This window comes from Canis aureus, chromosome 31 (assembly GCF_053574225.1).
Source record: "Canis aureus isolate CA01 chromosome 31, VMU_Caureus_v.1.0, whole genome shotgun sequence".
Taxonomy (NCBI): Eukaryota; Metazoa; Chordata; class Mammalia; order Carnivora; family Canidae; genus Canis; species Canis aureus.
This window is the reverse complement of record NC_135641.1, coordinates 9,182,857-9,201,590: the sequence shown is the minus strand read 5'-3', so window position 1 is coordinate 9,201,590 and position 18,734 is coordinate 9,182,857. Positions and strand designations below refer to the sequence as shown.

The following is an 18,734-nucleotide window of genomic DNA, read 5'->3' as shown; positions in this document are numbered from 1 at the left end:
TTAACCATGGGTTGGAACAGTTTTTTTGTTTTTTTGTTTTTTTGGTAACTAAAGTACAAACTGTAAATATATGTTCTCTTCCTTATGATTTTCATCTCTCCAGCTTACTCCATTGTAAGAATACAGTATACAATACATAAAAGATACAAAATGTGTTTATCAACTGTTTATGTTATTGGTAAGGCTTCAGGTCAACAGTAGGCTGTTAACAGTCAAGTTTGGGAAAGTCAAAAGTTATATGCAGGTTTTTGATGGTGGGGTCATTGTCCCCAGGCCCCACATTGTTCAAAGGTTTATTATATCTACTTTTGAGAAGAGAGCAAGGATAAGCGAGCCCTAGAAAAAAGACAACTACAGTATTTACCTGTATCCCAGGTATTAAAACAATTTAACCTGGAGGCCAGGCATCTGTAGATTTTGGGGGGACCCAAATCTAGTGGCTCTGGCAAGCCTTTGTGATTTAGGTTGTTCTCAAGATATGATGACTATACCTGCAAGTCTTTGTATTTCCGGAAATCCTCAGAGAGGCCGAAAGGCAGCTTCTCCGAGCTTTGAGCCTAGGGGAGCACTGTCTCCAGGCGGCTCTGGTACTACACATCGTCCCCCCCAGTTCTGAAAGCACAAGCAGCTGTCATCCACATCACAGTCTGAGGAACCACCTAAGGCTGGCAGCCAGGCCTTGGGTGAGAAGAGCTGCCCGCCTCAGTATGTCAGCTCGGCTCTCACTGCTTCCAGCCCACGTTACTGAAACAAAAGTCCCCACAGTCTTCTTTCTGGCAGCCAGGCTTGTCAGCACCTTTCAGAGAGGTCAGGATGCCACTTGGTGAGCCCCACGAGGCAGCCTGCCTTTGCTGGCAGCAGAGCACCCCCCCTCACCCTGCCCGCTCCCCCACTGGCTGTGCGACTCCTCCCAACAGCTTCAGGATACAGGACCATGGCTTTCATTGCATGCTAAGCTACCAAACCGAAATTACCACTAATAAACTTCAATTAAAACAAAATAAAACACGGAAGCTCTTTACGCCAGGAATATTTCAGACATTGACCCTTAGGCCTCTGCCAACATCTACTGAACCGGTGCCAGAATTTTTTTTTTCCAAATTATAAACTAGTAACATGCTTTCAAAGACTGGCTTCCTCCTCCTCCTATTTCAATCCCTATAAAAGTCCATGGGTATGTTTCAAAGAAACTGTGAAGTTAGCCTTCAATTATCATTCATTCTTTTTAAAGCTCTTCAGCAAGAAGAGGAAGTGGGGATTGAGAAATAAAAGTTCTTTTTGGCAACTGAATATACTGCTAAGCCCCCTTTCTGCTACTTTGATACCCAGATTCTCACTGCTTTTACTCCCCCTTGGATCATCTGGAACTGGGATCTTCAGAAGAGTGATCTGGAGTTATCTCTCAAGCACCGTGAAACCCAAAGTATCAGGATCAAATGGACTCAGTATAGGTCCAACATAGCCAGTGGTCTGTGTAACCTCTAAAGAGACAGCAGCTTTAGCTCCTCAGGAGTCAGGGACACACCTGGGAGTAGAGAGAGGTGCTCAGGAGCTCTGGGGCCTGGAGTCCACCTGCATGGCAGGTGAGCAGCTTGCTGGCAGCCTTCCTCCCTGAATCTGCTCCAGCACCAACTCTCCCCTGCATATCCTGAGGCTCTTCCATTTCAGGAAAGGCTACTTTCTCTGCCTCACAGCAAAGTGCATTAAACACCGGAAAAGGCAGTCCTGCATCGGGGGTAGATTGTGTGACTCTGTCCTGGAAAACATCAGGAAACACACCACACAGTTTGCAGCTCCGTGAGATGGTGAGCTGGTCAAACAGGGGTCTCCGCATCCAGGATCCCACAGGGATGACTAAAAACTCCTCAAAGATCCTAAAAGAAGTGCGGGAACACTTAGATCCTTACTTATTGTGACGCTCCTGATTTTCAGGCCCTCTCTGCTGTTAGAGAAGGATGTCTGAAGACCCCACACCCCTCTGACAGTGCTCTGGTGCTCTGACAGTGCTGCTAGCATCCTGGGCAGAGGGTACCCATCGGCGGTCCAGGCCACCTGGGCATACACCTTCCAAACCTCCATGCTCCCTGAGTCCCAGTAAGTGAGGAAGCTCAGCCAGGGCACGGAGACAAGAGACTGTTCCAACTTCAACTGCACCCACGCCTGGCTCTTCCACCTGCTATTACAGCCCTCCTGCTTTGGCGTTCTAGACATTCCTCAATGTCTGAATGAACCTGAAGCATCATCCAGGTTCTTGAAAACATGCACCAAGAGAGCATGCACCAAGAAACTCTCTCTGTCCTGTAACACACCATATGCACAGGGCAGGGCCTGGGCTCTAGCCCAAAGGAAGTTTCTGGTCAACACTTTTTAGTTGACCAAATGCTACCCTACCTACCTTTCATCCTTGGGCTCCCCTGGACTACAATAAAAATAAACTGCCCATACAATAATGGAGCCCCCACATAAACTCTTCTCTAAGAACATAATAGATCACCATCTTTCTATGGGGGTTTAGAAAAGGCTCTGCCTGGAGACCAATACCGGACAGCTTCAGTATCTCCCAAATTCTGGAATTCTATGGAATGGTTATATCCATTAGGAGGCCTCAACATTCAAGAAATAGGATGTTATGATTCAACCAAATGCACTGTCCTTCCTTTGAATCAAACCAACCTCCCATATGCCATGTCAACTTGATTTAAGACAACCGAAAGGGGGAGGTCTTGATTTCAGCTTGGAGTCTACTTGAGAGCCTCTCTCTACCTCTCTACCTCTCCCTCTGTCTTCCTCCATCTCTTCTCCCCTCAAAAATGCATATGCGCTCTCTCTCTAAAAAAAAAAGTTTGTGAGGATAATTCTATTAAATTTTAGCCCATCTTCTTGTAAACTACCAACTACTTTATAAGCAAACAACAACAAAACCTTAAGGAAAAACAGTCATCAACATCACTGCCAAGAACAATTGTATGTTGCATATATATTTAAAAATGAAGTGTTTCTCTAGACATGGAGAAATGGAAATACGATTCTTTCAAAGCAATTAGGTCATTTGGCTCTCAGATGATTGGGAGCAACTTGTGTAAAAGATCTTTTCAGGCGGGTAACTGTATCCTCTCTCCATTTTTCCACAGATGAAAGGCCACTGTGATAAGCAAGATTTTCCTGCCCTAGGGGTTGCACTTTAACCTTCTTTTCATGTAAACAAAACCGAAGGAGAGGAAAAAATCTCAGCTATTCACCTTTATGCCCCTCCCAATAAAAAAGTTAATTTAACTTAATTAAAAAACCCTGTTAAGTTTTTAACTGCCCTCATCACCAAAAACCTGTCATCTTCCAGTAGCTTGAACTGCTGCCATTTTTATTCAGCACCCACTTTGTCTAGCACCTAATTCCATAGCTCCTGACCCCTTTGTTCACAGTGAGAGGTTATCCTTTTGTTTTCTCCAAAGAATGATGTATTGTTTGACCAAAGCAATCAATCCTACTGTCAGATTTAGGTTGACAATGCAAAGATGTTGAGCAGGCTGGTTTTCTGAGCCCTTGACACTGTGCTGTCCAAGATCCCATGACTAATTTTGGATCATTGGAAATTGGCCACCACAGGATACATTTGAACTTGCTAAAAATAGCCCAGCTCCCTCTCCAAACACTTCAACTTACTGTGGCACCAACAGAAACGTGCTTCTAGTTTCAAAGCTGGCTTACTCCCCTGGAATACAGTAAAAGAATAGAACTTCATGATACAGGATTTTTGAGATCATCCATAAGATATTTTAAATAGATTATTCACTTTAGAACTTAAAGTTAAATAATTTAAAAAGAAAGATTATTAATATAGAACTGAATGTCTTTGCTCTAAGTATAAGCAAATCATGTCATATATTGTAGATCAATAGAAAACAATTGATGCTATTTTCAGAATGCTCCCTGCCTGGGCCTCCACTCCACTTAAATGTGGAGCGTTTAATTAAGTAAATCCAATTAATCATCTGGAAGCCAATGTGAGAAAAAGAAACAGCCAACAACCTCCCAATTGCTCAGAAAGCAAAGCATTTCAAACATGTATATTTTATATGTTCCCTGCATACTCTAATTATGTCTTAATATGAATTCCTTTAGCTGTCTACCAATTCTTAAAACCTAACACCAAACTCTTTTATAGAAATATACCTACAAAATCCTTTTCTTCCCACACCAAGGAAGAACACAAGAACTGAGCTGTCTGGCACTGATGAATACTTGATACAAGCTGTAACACATCTGTAACATACATATATACATACACTGTAACATTATCAGGCAAAATGGCTAATTGGCAGAAGTCAAAGTCAACACCAAGAGCTACCTTTAAAAAGAGACCCTGGCCCTTCCCTGCAGAGGAACAAAGGTAAACATGAGCATTTCTACACACTTTGAAACAAGCAGCCTTCCCAAAGGTGCTTTTGATTTGTCTTCCTAAATTTACCCCTGCAGGCTTAACTAAACCAGCTGTTCATTCAAAAGTACAATTAAAGAAGATCCCCTGAGGGCCCCCATATCAGTCCCCAAAGTAAGCCATTCACTATCTGCACACTTTGTTCAGGCTTCTTTTTTTTGTTTTGTTTTGTTTTTCAAGACTTTTATTTATTTACTTTGGGGGGGGCAGGAGTGTGAGCAGGGGGAGGGGCAGAAGGAGAGGGAGAAGTAGATTCCCTGCTGAGCAGGGAGCCCCATGTGGGGCTTGATCCCAGAACCCTGAGATCCTGATGGAAGCTTAACCAGCTGAGACCCCCCAGGCGCCCCCTGTCCAGGCCTCTTGATAAAGATTTTGCCAAGCCTCTAGTCATGGTCCTATGTTTCCCACTTACCACTCCCTCCAACGACCACGGCAGGAAATCTGGACCCCAAAGCCAGTTCTTTGGGGAACACACACTTTAATTGAAAAATAAAACCTCTTAATGTCATTGAAAAGCACTTACTTTTCAATCCAAAACTGCCTTCAAGTCCATGTACAACCATCACTCATTAAAGAGACTCTTGATTACACATCATTGGGGGCGAACTCATAGCCCCATGCCATGGAGCCCAATGGGGCCCATGCGGGGGCGGGGGGGCGGAGGGGCAGGCTGGCCAGTGTTTCAATCCACGGGGGCCATGTTCCCATGCAAACTGTCACAATGCTCCGTGGCTCTTCTGCAAATCACTAGCTCAACGACAACCAAAAGGCTCACAGCTTTTGCAAACGATTACTGCCTTGGACACAGGAAGAGGACAGAAAAGGCCAGTGTGGACTTTAATAAATGAGAAAAAAAGACGAAATGGAACCAATATCCCCTAGAGCTCAGTGGGGTTTCCATTACTCACGGTGATCCTTTCCTTTCTGTGTCCCTCCTGCATGTTGACCCCAAACCAACCACCAATGGAGTTGGATGTCCTAAAGCAGGAAAAGCATGAGAAGAGACACCGTGGAGCCTTATGAAACCCGGTCGGCACCATACTGAGCTTCTCTAACCTACAAGCCTTGGCTGAGAAGTGATGATGACTCTTTTCTCTCTTAAGAGAAAAGAATAGTAATTGGTCACCAAAAACAAAACAAAACAAAACACCTGGGGTTTTCTGAAAAATTATCATGAAACTCAAGGTCACAGAGATCAAATGAAAAATGCTTATCTGGCCTTCTTTTCCCTAAACTCACATCAAAGCCTGCACTCCTCCCCTCTAGCAACCAAAAGAAATAAATAAAATACATTTCTAAACTATGTTCGAATCTGTAGGGTGTGGTTTTGGGTTATAATTTCCACTATATAAGAAAAAAAAAGTCCCTGTAAATACTATGTAGACATTGGGAAATGCATTTCTTCCCAAAAATTTATGGTTCATGACTCCCTGTAGTCCCTTCCCCATGCTTGTCAAGTCCATCCTCTCCCTAACCATGGTCTAAGTGGAAAGCATTGATTTCCTTGGGCCTACCTCAATAAACAACTAATTCATCAATGGATCCTCATTTTAAAAAATGTCTTCAAGGTATTTTAATTGGCAGGGTATCTGACCACTATGAAGACTAAGGCTCCCCTCTACTGTCCCACGGTTTGTAGCTTTAGCCACTGAAGTCCATGCATTTATATTCACTCCATGAAATTCTTCTCTAGAAGAAGTGCACAGACTCGGGTCAGGGATGAGTGAGGTCTAGGACCAGGGGAAGGCCCTTCTGCTGATCACCCCTGGGGCATGTTCCATCAGAGCCACACTGTGAATCCTTCGCAGGCTTTCCCTGTACCAAGATAAACCTCAATGAGATGGAAACCCAGCAGGTGGGCCTGGAGAAATTGTTCAAAGTTAAATAACATTTGCGGGTGTAAGCTTTCGAGTGAATGAATCTTTGCAGTTCTTACTTGCCAGCTTGCAGTTTTCTGAATGATTTCTTTTCACAAGCTGGTGATAGGACCTAGGAATTCCATCACTGCTGGCAGACGGAGAGTAAATTTGGCTTCAGGCCTGACTTTGGAGTCTGCTTGGAAAGCGAAGACAGCCAAGAGGCACTGCCTGGGCTTGTAGCTCTGTAAAGGGCTCCCCCCTTCCCACACCTCCCCATCTTCACCGCCCAGCCCCATCCTCCGACCACCACACAGTTTACATCCAAGGGTGGCATTTTTAGATATACAAAATTGAAGGAAAACACTTGTTTAAGATACACATTATTAAAAAAATGAAATAAAATAAAATAAAATAAACTTAAGTAGAGGGGGAAATACTTTCAACTCCAGTACCTGGGTTTAGGCATCCCCACCTGCTGAGCATCACCTATATGACCAGTGGCCAAGGAAATGGGAGAGATTCAAAGGTGGAGAATGGGAGGGGCTGAGAGCATAGCTCCAAGGCTTCAGATCACTTCTATCTGGACAGTGACCCAGGGAGGGAGGGCTTCCCACTGCCTTGGAGCAAATGCTTCTCCCCCTTAAACCTGATAAGCAGAAAAGCATGCTTTTCCCAACTTGAGAGACCATCATGTGAAACAAATGTTGGGATGTGGCTTAACAGCCATCACATTCCTGTGACTCTCATACTGACCTAGATGAGGTCTAGGTTACACAAGCCAATGTGGAACATGACGGGAACAACATGAGAGAACCTGTCTATCATCGTCAGGTCACATCAGCAGTAGCCCTGAAACCCCTCAGCAAAGGGTCAGATAGTGGAGACGCCACACAGTATCAGAGCCGGGACAAAACCTGGCAAATCCCTCCCACGTGGCAGGGGAGGGGGGCACTGAAACAGAAGGGAAAGGAAAGAGAGTGAGATGGGTCCTATTAGAAATGAGACAGCTAGGCTCAAAACTTTCTGGTGAGGGAGAAACATAATAATTAAAAGGCTGCTGGGTTAGCAGAGAAATTGAAAAAGCCATAGGACAAGTGAGGAGCAGTCCTGTCAGAACAGAGGGAAACCAGAGTCCAGTATTCCCCTTCCCACACTGGGCATCTGAGCACTGGACCCCTGCTCTGAAAATGTGGTCTTTCTTTTATATGTACAGCCCAGAAATCTCGAACGTAAGTAATGAATGTACCTATCTTTACCTCCTAGCTCAGACTTTAAAGGCATTTTCCTTCACTGACAGGTTTGGTGAAGATCCCCCAATCTGAAACTTCAGAGCAATGACAGGATGGAAGGTACCGAGGAGCCAGCAGGGAGGAGGGACAGCACAGCCCCAGGCTATAAAGTGAACATTCCAGGCTCTTCCCTGTGTTCCCAACTGTCCGAATAAAGTTAAGAACCTATACATTTTAGTGTCCAAAATCAATATTTGATGTTAACATTTGGATGCTTTCCAGAAGAGGAAATGGTTTAGAAAAAAGTAAAAAATTCTTCCAAAATAAAGGTCTAATATATTTTCCCCGGCTGAGGACATTGTCTTCGCGTCATTCTCTATGTCACACTCTGTGTTACTTTCATTATGATCACCTCCAACTATCAGATCCAATACAAATCAACGGTAACCCCAAAGGAGGCCTTAAAACAAAGAGAACATCACATCATTTCTTATTCCTCATGTTTCAAAATGAAATATCGGTCCTAGCAACATGGAAATTGCTCTAATCATGTAACCAGTCAGTCTGTTTAACAGAATGCCTAACCAGTTATTCTTGAAATCCAGAGAACATTAGCTCATTGAAAATGAAAGAAAATAACCACTAAAAAATACCCACCTAAACAGTATACATTACCGACCAATTAAAACCATCAAAAGTGACATCAAAAATAAAAATATCAGAAAACAAAAATAAAAAGTTCACCCACCCTTTTGCCCTCTAATAAGCAGCAGGAAATACTAAAGCAATCTCAAAAATAATTCCTTGCCACTCACCAAGGGTGAGTAATAATAAATTAGGATTGGTAATAGAAAAACATGGTCATTTTATAAATATTACTCGTAATTTGTGTCTAGGTCAGGCTGCAAGTTCTCAAGGAGGCAAATTCAGAATGAGCCAGTTAGAAATTACATTGGTATGAGGTCAATAAAGCGATTGCACTAGGATTTGAAACTTTTGTCAATCGCGGTTTCTGCATACAACTACTGGAACCGAAGAAATTAGACGTTGTAAAATGCTTGCCCGAAACATCACAGGGCTGGATACAAATCCTTCGTTACCAAACGGAGAGAGGCTTCTGAGCTCTGAAGGCTGGCGAGTCACAGCAGCTCCAGAAAGCCATGCTGGGGGACTCTGGACCGCCTCAGACAGCCTGCGCCAAAGTAAACACTCCCACGGCAAGTCACCACGTGGAAACCAACTGGTGGGGGGAGAGCAAGGTGCCCACGAGACAGCCAAGGAAGCCCCATGGCAGGAGGCAGAGAGGATTTTCATGCACTCAACAGATGGAAGTCGCAATAAACAAGAGGGAAGAGCTAAAGACACACTTTCACCCAGAGACACAGTCAAAGAGCAAGGAAATTACAGGCAATTCATATGTATCTCTATGCATAACCTAATTTCAGCTTGTGCTTTAACTGCAAAACTTGTCAAAGGAGGATAGAAAGAGCTAGAAGCAATTCTAGGACTCTTCTCCTACTAAAGGCGGGGGGGGGGGGGGGGGGGGTGGGGGGGTGAAAAACCAGCACACTCTCATTTGAGTGCTCAGGCCGTGGGCATTTAAAAATCTGCATTCTTGGGACGCCTTGGGTGGCTCAGTGGTTAAGCACCCGCCTTTGGCCCAGGGTATGATCCCAGGGTCCTGGGATCGAGTCCCACATCGGGCTCCCTGCATGGAGCCTGTTTCTCCCTCTGCCTGTGTCTCTTTCTTTCTCTCTCTCTCTCTCTCTCATGAATATATAAATAAAATCTTTAAAAATAATAATAATAAAAATCTGCATTCTGCCCCTCGACCGGGCTGTTGGAAGCTGCCTGCCTCAGCAGCTAAAATAAGTACCCTGCTACAGAAATTTACGAGGACACTGAAGCAGGGATCATGGGGCTCCTGGCCCCTGGTGGCTCAGTGGTTAAGCGTCTGCCTCCAGCTCAGGTCATGATCCCAGGGTCCTGGGATGCAGTCCCCATGGACTTCCTACTCAGCAGAGAGTCTGCTTCTGTTTCTCCCTCTGTACCTCCCCTCTTCCCACTCATGCTCTCTTGTGCTCTCTCTCAAATAAGTAAAATCTTAAAAAAAAAAAAAAGCAGCAGCAGCAGCAGCAGGCATCATGAGGCTTTCCCCAGCCACAGGAAAGCAGCACAGTTTGTCAAGTAGAGCAATACTCTGGGAATTCAGACCCCTGCAGCCCTGACAATACCAGGAGACTCTGTTTCGAAAGATTTCCCCCTGAGCTACACAACACTAGAAAACCAGCAGAAGAGAAGTCTACACAACAAATGACTGGGAACAGAGCTGTACCAAACCAGGTTTGCCGGTTAGTTTCATGGAGGGATTTAATTCAGTTCTACGGTCTCATCTGAAAGCAACCAGGTTTGCTCATTTTCATAAAAGAGATCACCGTTCAGACATACTTCCCAGAAAGAGAGCCTCAACATTCTACGGCCCCAGTACCTGTCTCTGTGAAACTCATGGAAACACAGAATACAATTCCCACTAAACAGCAGGATTTGTTTAGGCCACTGGCAGTTTAAGGCACTCTCGCTATAGAGATTATGTCCCAGATTCCTTTTCTTTAAAATAAAAAAAAAACTTCATTGCTGCATAAGTTACATACCATAAAATTTACTCCTTGTAAGTACACAATTCAATAATTTTTAGTTAATGTACAGAGTTGCAGGAGTCTCTCCACAATCCAGTTTTAGAACATTTCCATCATCCCAAAAAGACCCGCCTATCCGCTGTCAGTGCCTCCCAAATCCCCATCTCTGGCCCCAGGCAACCACTAACCTGCATTGTCTTTATAGGCTTGCATTTTCTAGGCATTTCATACAAATGGAATCACAGGATATGTGGTCTTCTGTGACTGGCTTCTTTCACTAAGCATAATATTTTCAAGTTCACATACTGCAGCATATATCAAGAATTCATCAATTTTATTGCTGAATACTAGTCCACTGTCTGGCTGTACCACGTTTTGTTTATCCACTCATCTGTTTCAGCTTATTAAATCTATAAATCCAACTAAGTGACCAGGCTTATTGGCCTAATCTCAGAAATAAAATCAGAAAGTCTGCCATATTTCTAAAATATTCTAGAATTTCTAAAATCTCTGTAATTGCGTGAAGATATCTAATGAGGATACAACCCGTTTCCTGAAAATTTTGTGTGTGGTGCTACTTTAAATAAGTAAACAATGTCCTTGAATTTCCATTTTTTATGTTTTAATATATGTCTTAAACACATAAAGTGAGGTGTGTGGGTGGCTCAGCTGGCTCAGCAACTGCCTTCAGTTCAGGTCATGATCTCAGGGTCCTGGGATAGAGCCCCATCCCCATGTCAGGCTCCCTGCTCATCGGGGAGTCTGCTTCTCCCACTCCTTCTGCATGCTTGCGCGCGCTCTCTCTCTCTCAAATAAATTAAAATTTTTTTTAAAAAAATTCTAAAACACATAAAGTGTTTGGGGCGCCTGGATGGCTCGGTCCATTAAGAATCTGACTCTTGATTTCAGCCCAGGTCATGATCTCAGGGTCGTGAGACTGCCCCCCACGTGGGGCTCTGAGCTCAGCTGGGAGTCCGCCTCTCCCTCTGCCTCTGCCCCTGCTTGTGCTCATGCACGTGCTCTCTCAAATAAATAAATAAATCTTAAACACACACACACAAAGTGTTTTTATGATAATTTGCAAGTCAAGCTTCCCCGCCCAGGGTACACATCTCCCCCCAGCTGGGATCATTCGGTGCCCACTGCAGGTCCCAGGCCCAGGGACCCCATCCTGCACTTAGGCAGCCACAATCTGAGAAGCCCTGGCCCCACACTCAGCAGCAGCTAGCCCTGCTCGCTTGGTTCTGTCAATGGGTGCAAATTGGTGGACTTGTCCCTTGAGCTGTCCTCCCAGCCATGACTTAGTTCTAGCAGTGTTTCATATTATCATTCCTGAGGTTCTAGCTTCGTAACCAAACACCCTAACCACTCCTGCAGGGCACTCCTACCACACTTACTCCCTCCACCTCCCCTTTATCTTCTGGAAGAGCCGTGTCTATAAGGACCCAAAGACCTGCTGCAGACGTCGGATTCTGACCCAGACCCAGCACCGAGGCTTGGCCACCTCCAAGTCCGTCCACACAGTCTACCTGCAGACTCCGTGTGGGGGCCTCAACACAACCTCTATCAACAGCCAAGTCAGACGGGGACAGTTTTACCGCTGTCAACTGCTGCTGCCCACGCCACCCCCTCTCCAGCTGCCACTCGGGCCCGGATCCCACGGCAGAGCCGTCTCCAGCATGCAGGCCTGTCCCCGTGGGACCCCCCAGTGCCAGCGAGTGCCCCCTCGGATGTGGATGCCCCCCCCCAACTGCCCTGCCCAGTGAGGCCAGCAGCTCCATGAACCCACTGGTGATTATTCTACCCAGCTTCCCTCGAACTTTCTTAAAGCCAAGTCCACCCACAGCGACGGCACCCGGGAATTTACACGACAGACATCTCAGAAGCAAGTCCTTAGTTAGTTCCTGCTGCACAGCAGCGGACATTACCGATGGCTCAGCCACGAGATCTGCTGGACAGAGGAGGCGTAACGTGCAGTGATCGTCTTTGCTTTACGCCACCAGTTACAACGTGGTCGCCTCTAAACTCTGTAAAGTTTCATGGCAGATCGGAATCTTGGTCCCACGACGGCAATCCCAGACCCCAGTCGTGATTCTAGAATCCATTCGGTCGCAGGATGTCCAACTGCCGACGTTCCTGGCATCCGATGCCTTCCTTTGGCGGAAGGCGAGAGCGGTGCAGGCAGCCGGCAGCTGCATCCCTGGAGGCTGGCTGCGAACAGCTTCGGATGCCCTCTCCCAGATGCGCCACATCTCCAGCTTTGTTACAGAAAGGGAAGCTCTTTGTGTGGAATTTTATCTGGAGTCAGTCTGTGAGGAACACATTTCTTCCAGGAAGTTGAAGCCAAGCGCTAGCCGTTTTATGATTTTGCAGACAACTCAACAGAAACCGCTTAGCAGAATTCTTATTACTTTTTTTTGACTCTGCTTTTCTTTGCATAGGCACATCATAAATCGTTGTCAAATGTTGGGTGAATCTGAACTGATTGAAAGAGGCTCTATTTCCTGTGAACAATCTGTCCTTGCTCAGTCCTGATTGTCACTTGCCTTGAACTTATTTAATTTCACATCTCAGCAAATACAGCATTATTCTCCAGTAGAGCTGGCTTCTCAAACCATCACTCTCCTGGTTATTTATCATACATATCTGTAATTGAATTACCTATTGCAGTAATGTGATCTACTCACAAATGTACATAAAAATGCAACATAAAATAAAATTGTTCCAACATATACCTCCTCATCATCTTACATGAACCACAGGATGGCCAATTCCAGAGACACAGTGACAAATAAGGAATGAAAGATGGGAAGATAAGGGATTAGTGGGTTCATGGCCTTCCAGAAATAAAAGATATTCAGCCCTAGAAAAATGTATTCTCTTTCAGAATACAATGTTTTTCAATATTAATCAGGAAACCAGTTCTAGCACATTGGGGGAAAAAAAAGAGCCAAGAATGGAATGATTTTATTTTTCCCAAATGCAACAGTACTATGCCAATAAATTTTAAAACTCAGAAAAAGAGAAATAAAGTATGTCCATCTTTGCTCTTGTCAGACAACCATTAATCTTGGACAGAAAAAAAGAAGGAAAAGAAAAAGAAAACAGCAATTCTTTTGAAAAAAATTCTGTTTTCTTGAGTGCACTGTTGGGTTGACCCTACTGTAAATGCCATGCCCCAGGTGAAATGCAACTTGTCTTTGAAGTTGCCTGGCTTCAAAACACTCTGAAATTCAGAGGGAGGTTTCATTAGCTCTACAAGCTTTAGACAGCATAGATTAATTGTGCTATTATCAGTACATTATAATAAATTACTTATACACTATATTCTCTTGGATCAAATTTTCATCTGCTTTACTCTGTTTGACTTAAATTCTGAATCAAAACAAGTTTTGGGTAAGCTCACTGAAAGTGAAAAGTTTATCCATGTACATTCCAGTCCACTTTAGTTTTTTTCTTCTTGTCTTGCTATTAGAAATAGATTTTATATATCCAGCTAACAAATTCATCAAAGAAATAAATGATCTATTTATCAAGCATACAAAAAGCTGCTTCTTCAAAGTGCTTCCCAATAAGCTACTCCTCACCTGTTGAATTTATCATTACGATGTTACCAATTTGGGCAGGGATTAGAGACAGCAGATTGCCCCCTATCTACAGCAGATCATTTCTACAAGGCAGCAAGGCAAAGTGACAAACACCAGTAATTCTCAACAAAACTTCTGCATCTCAGTTTTAAAGGGTTGCTGGAAACATATGTGAAAATGTCTGTGTTGTCAACAACAGTACAAAAAGATAATACAAACAACTACAAGCACTTATATATATCTTAGTACTCAAGAAAATAGTTCACTTTCACTGTATAAATTTGCAAACGGATGCAGGCGGACAGAAATGTACAAGGTTCCACACCACACACTTTGCACTTGGGTGTAACTCAATTTGTTAGACACTGTAATTTACATTTTAAAAATTATTTAACATTAAACATAAAAATCTGTCACCTTGGTGTTATAATTATACCCTAAGCAATTTGTCTGAGTAACTATAGCAACAATTTCAGAAGCATTTGCAAATACAACTTTGGTATAATTTTAGAATCAAGAATTATGGAGGATTTACTGCAGGATGTAGGGCTACTTTTCTCAAACACTTGTCCATATACTGCTACAGAACTGGATTCCTTGACTCAGGAATTACCTAATTAGTTTGTTCTATCTTGCAAACTATATGATTTGCAAGGCAAACCTTCTTGTAGGGATTCTTTTCTTATCTTAGTGATTTCTAGAGTTCATAATTACTTGTTTATACAGTGGAATGCCTTTATAACTTTGGCTGGACATTTACCAAAGTTCTGTTTCTCCCTCCCTGACTTTCCTTTATTTTTATCAGAAACAAAGCCTCCATTTCAATGATTCTGTAACCAAAAAGAAAGACATTTGGAATCATTCAAAATAATCATCAAATTAGTAAAGGCTACGCAGTGAAGGTTCAGTTAAGCGGCTCTAACACCAGGAGCATTCAACATAGTCCCAAGGAGCTGGCATAGAACACAAAGCAAAGTTTTTGCGGTTTTAACATTTGTCCCTGAATTAAGAGTCCAAAGGGCCTCTCAAGCAAAATTTCTTACTGCAAAGCCATGGATTGGGCTTCAGAAGGTTTGTGAACCCTCTACAGCTTAAGCAAAAGCTTATGCTAATGTGCGTATATTTATTATAGCCACATAGCCAACAACTTTTAACAGTCACTGTACTGTATGTTTCCGTTTCATTCTGTCCAGAAACAGTCAAGAAATAATTTTAAAAGGGAAGCAGCAGTGAAGAATGCAGGTTTATTTTTACCGAATCCTGAACATCTCAAAAACTTCTTTTGGACAGAGACAAGCTTTACCACCCAGGAGACCAAAGTCTTTGCTCTCAGCAGGGATCTTGCAGCTGTTTGCCATTAAAACAACCAAATAAGTTAGCACAATTCGCAAAAGGCATAAAATGATTAGCATCATCCGTCTTCTCCCTATTAAGGCAAGTACGCATAGATAGGCTAAACACACGTAAAAGCAGGTACCAGTTCATCACCCCTGGGGGTCCAGGAGCGGGCAAATAACTACGTGACCTTGCAACACGACGGATGAGCTGCTATTTTGTGGCAAAGTTTTAACAAGAAAGAAATTCAAGGGAAAAGAAATCTGTGTTTCAAGTAGCTCAAACAATTATATCATGGACTGCTTTTTCTTTTAAAACAAAAATGAAAAATGGTTGGGATAAAAAAAAATGTTTCCTTTGGTATAAATACAGGCATAGACAAGAAAAATGTATTTAAGTCATACACAATTTAAGGTATTATCCCCCAAAACTGAAATTGTGAACTGGTCACCCAAAGTACTGCATGATAAACATTACACCTTCTTCAATAATAAAATCAGCACAACTGGCAAGTACTTTGGCAATCCTAATTAGATGTGACAATCTTCTCTAGTAAAGACTGTTCTTGTTTTTCTGTGTCTACTTAAGAAAGACTAACAGTAAAATTACTAACGTGTCTGCTCTTTCCAAACTTGGCCAATATGACGGAGCTCTTCTGGATACGCTGTGACACACGATTGTTTTTCCTAAAAACAAGGTGCAACAACCATTTGTAACTCCTGGCATTTTAACTAACGGGCTCCCGAGGAGCAGAACCTTGTCAGTATTAAACATAACTCACATTATTATTGCTGCTGTTACTGCTTTTCATTTTTGAGAAAATACTCACAAGGAGGAAGACAGCTGCACAGACAGGAGGAGTTTGCAGGGATACGTTGGTCTCTGGAAGAAACCTTGTGTTCGGCAACCACCTCTCGTGTCCTTCCCTTGGCAACGCTGAGAGCTGCCCCTGGTTCACGGATCCGCTGCCCCACCCCCTCCCTTCTGAAATCACGGCCGGATCCGCGGGGTCCGGGTCCGGGTCCGGGTCCGGGTCCGGGACCCCCACCCACCCAGGACTCCAGGACTCCGGGACTCCAGGACTCGGCACCGCTCAGCAGCCTCTCCGCCGCTTCCAGCGCTCGCTCGCAGCGCCCCCTGCCGGCGATCCCCGGGCCGCCGCGGGCGCAGGAAAGTTCAATCCCAACTCTGAGCCGCCGCATCCAGGTACAAAGCAAGGAAAGGGCGAGGAGGTGCGCGCGCTTCCCGCCAAAGCCCCGGGAATCCGGCTCGGCCTGCGGTAAGCCGGGCACCGGCGCCGCGGGAAGCGAGCCCGCTCCACTCCTTGGCGGCGGTCTCCCCGCACATCTCGAGAGCGCCAGGTCCCTCCGGGGACCAAATGCACCTCCGGCCCCGAAGCCCCGATCCCGGGGGTGCGAAACCGTGCAGCCGCGAAGTCGTACGGCGGAAAGCGACTCGCCCGGCCGCAGCCCGTCAGGCGGCCCGAGCACCGCATCCCCAGCATCCCCAGCCTCACTCGCCCTCCACCAAAGCGCTCGGCGGACTTGAGCCCAAGTCCCTCTGCCTCCCGGGTTCTCGCGCGCGCCGCAACACCCCCGTGTAACTCGAACACGAAAACCCGCCCCAGCCGGTGGGGCGGCGAAGCCCAAGCCGCGGGGACCCCCGCGCACCGCTCGCGACCGAGCTCCTGGACGCGCGCCGGGTGCGCGCACAAAGCCCCCTGCGCCCCTTCCCGAGGCGTGTGGCGGGGGTCCCGCCTCGCCCACCACCAGGTCGCCCACCCCGTCGCTTCTGCTCCTTACCTCAGCACGCGCCGACCTCGGCCACGACGGGGCACAAACTTCCAGCCCGCGCGCTAGCTCAGCCGTGGCGCCCGCACGGACGGCAGTCCTGTCCCCGCCCAGCGCCTGCGGGTCGACCCTGCCTGCGATCCCCACGACCCACCCGCCGCCCACTGCCGCCCCGGGTCGCGGTCGGGGCTGCGGCCGCGGCCACGGGGACCGGGCGGGGGTCGCTCACCGGGGGCGAGGCGCGCTCCTCGTGCCAGTCATCCAGCGCCGGGGGCTCCGGGGCGGCGCTGTGGGCCCTCGTCAGCGCCCGCGAGGGAAGTCGAGGCAGCGGCCGCCGCCGCCCCCGGCCCCTTCCCCGGGGCCGCCCACCGCTCGCGGCGCTCCGGGCTGGGGACGTCGCTGTGCGCGCGGGGCGCACCGTCCCCGGGCGCGCGGCCGGGCCGGGGGTGAGCAGGGTCGCGCCCGGCGGGGGCGACCGACGAGGAAAGGCAAAGTTGGGTGCCGGAGCCAGCCCCGCAGCGGAGCCTCGGGTAGGAGCGGGGAGCCCCCGGGAAGGGCCACGCGGGCCGGGCCGCCCCTGCGCAGGGCAGGCGGAGGCGGAGAGCGGGCACCGGGCACGGCCGCGGCCGGCAGGGGGCTGCGGAGCCCACCCGCGGCGGGAGGACAGCGCGCGGGAGCGGGCGCAGCGAGAGCAGCCGCCGCCGGCGCCGCCTTCCCGGCGAGTAGAGCCGAGCTGGAGCGCGGGCGGGGAGCGCGGGCGGGGAGCGCGGGGCCGCTTCGCCCCGCCCCGGCCCGGCCCGGCCCGCCCTCGCCCCGCCCCCGCCCCGCCCCCGCCCCGCCCCTCGGCCGCGCCTCCTCCCCTCCTGCCTGCCCGGGTGAAACCCGAGCGCCCCACCCGGCGCCTGACCTCCCGGGGCCCCGCCCCCGACCCTGCCCTTCCCGGCCCGGGACCCCCTCCGCGCCCGGGGGCCCCTCTGCGCCCCAGGAGCCCCACGGCTCCTGCCCTCGCGCGCGCGCGCCCGAGCGTTACTTTCGGTGACTCCCTCTCCCCGGCCCCTCAGACCGTCGGTGGCTCCCGGGCCCCCGCCTCCGGCCGCTCCGACGTGGCTGTCGGGGAGGGGGAGGGGGCGGGGAGGGCGCGCTATAAAGGCCGCAGGCTGCGCGGGCCGAGCCCCGAGACGTGGCGCGCCCACCCTGCCGGCCTCTCGTCCAGGTACGTGCGCGTCCCCCGGCCGAATCTGGCCTCGGGGTGGGGGTGGGGGTGGGGGTGGGGGTGGGGGTGGGCCGGGGCCGCCGGGGCCGTCCGGACGCCGAGTGTGAGATTTGGTTTGCTTTGTGTGACCTCGCCTTGCTGCTCTGAGCTGGAAACTCCTAAAAGACCGAGAGAGTTGCTCCGGGTTCTTGGAGGAGCTATTTGAGGGTGCACCTCCCGGCCAGTTCGGCTGGATCTCAGTGGAATGAAGTTAGAGAAATGAACAAATCCGACCAACCAAGGGAGGCGAGTCAGGGGGTCCCCAAAGAGCCACGCTGAGCCTTAAGAAAGGAACCCTCCAACGGACAAAGTCAACTTGTCCAATTCTGGACTAAATGTAACTTGTTGCACTTTTGCGCGGATCCTTCGGCCTCAGGGAGCAAGTATTAAAGTGTAAAGATTCATCACTGGAAAGCATAGTACCTTTTAAGGCGCCTAGACTTGGATACTTTGTTGCAAAGCTTCCGCGTGGAACCCTGAAGGGCCCCGCCTGACCCTTTCCCTCTGGGTAGGGGTGGGGAACGGTATCTTTGGGCCCTTTTTTCCTCGATCTCGGCCTCAGGCCGCGGCTGTAAAGTTTCCCTTGAGTAAGGAAACGCCTGAACGCGCCC

General features: G+C 47.7%; 2 protein-coding genes across 18 annotated transcripts in view; one reads left to right on the top strand and one right to left on the bottom strand.

The window, feature by feature from the left end:
* Nucleotides 1-17,236, bottom strand: part of SEMA5A (semaphorin 5A) — a 474,025-nt gene extending 456,789 nt beyond the window's left edge. For 3 of the 12 annotated variants that reach the window (XM_077879605.1, XM_077879601.1, XM_077879609.1), the window contains exon 1: nt 17,101-17,186. The gene's annotated coding sequence lies outside the window, so the exon portion shown is untranslated. Of the gene's footprint in view, nt 1-15,910; nt 16,055-16,883; nt 17,008-17,100 lie in introns of those variants that run through there. The other 9 variants (XM_077879602.1, XM_077879610.1, XM_077879603.1 and 6 more) reach the window with 7 other exon arrangements.
* Nucleotides 17,237-17,731: 495 nt separating this feature from the next.
* Nucleotides 17,732-18,734, top strand: part of LOC144302335 (uncharacterized) — a 47,588-nt gene continuing 46,585 nt past the window's right edge. For 3 of the 6 annotated variants that reach the window (XM_077879595.1, XM_077879598.1, XM_077879597.1), the window contains exon 1: nt 17,733-18,084. The gene's annotated coding sequence lies outside the window, so the exon portion shown is untranslated. Of the gene's footprint in view, nt 18,085-18,734 lie in introns of all 6 variants that reach the window. The other 3 variants (XM_077879596.1, XM_077879600.1, XM_077879599.1) reach the window with 2 other exon arrangements.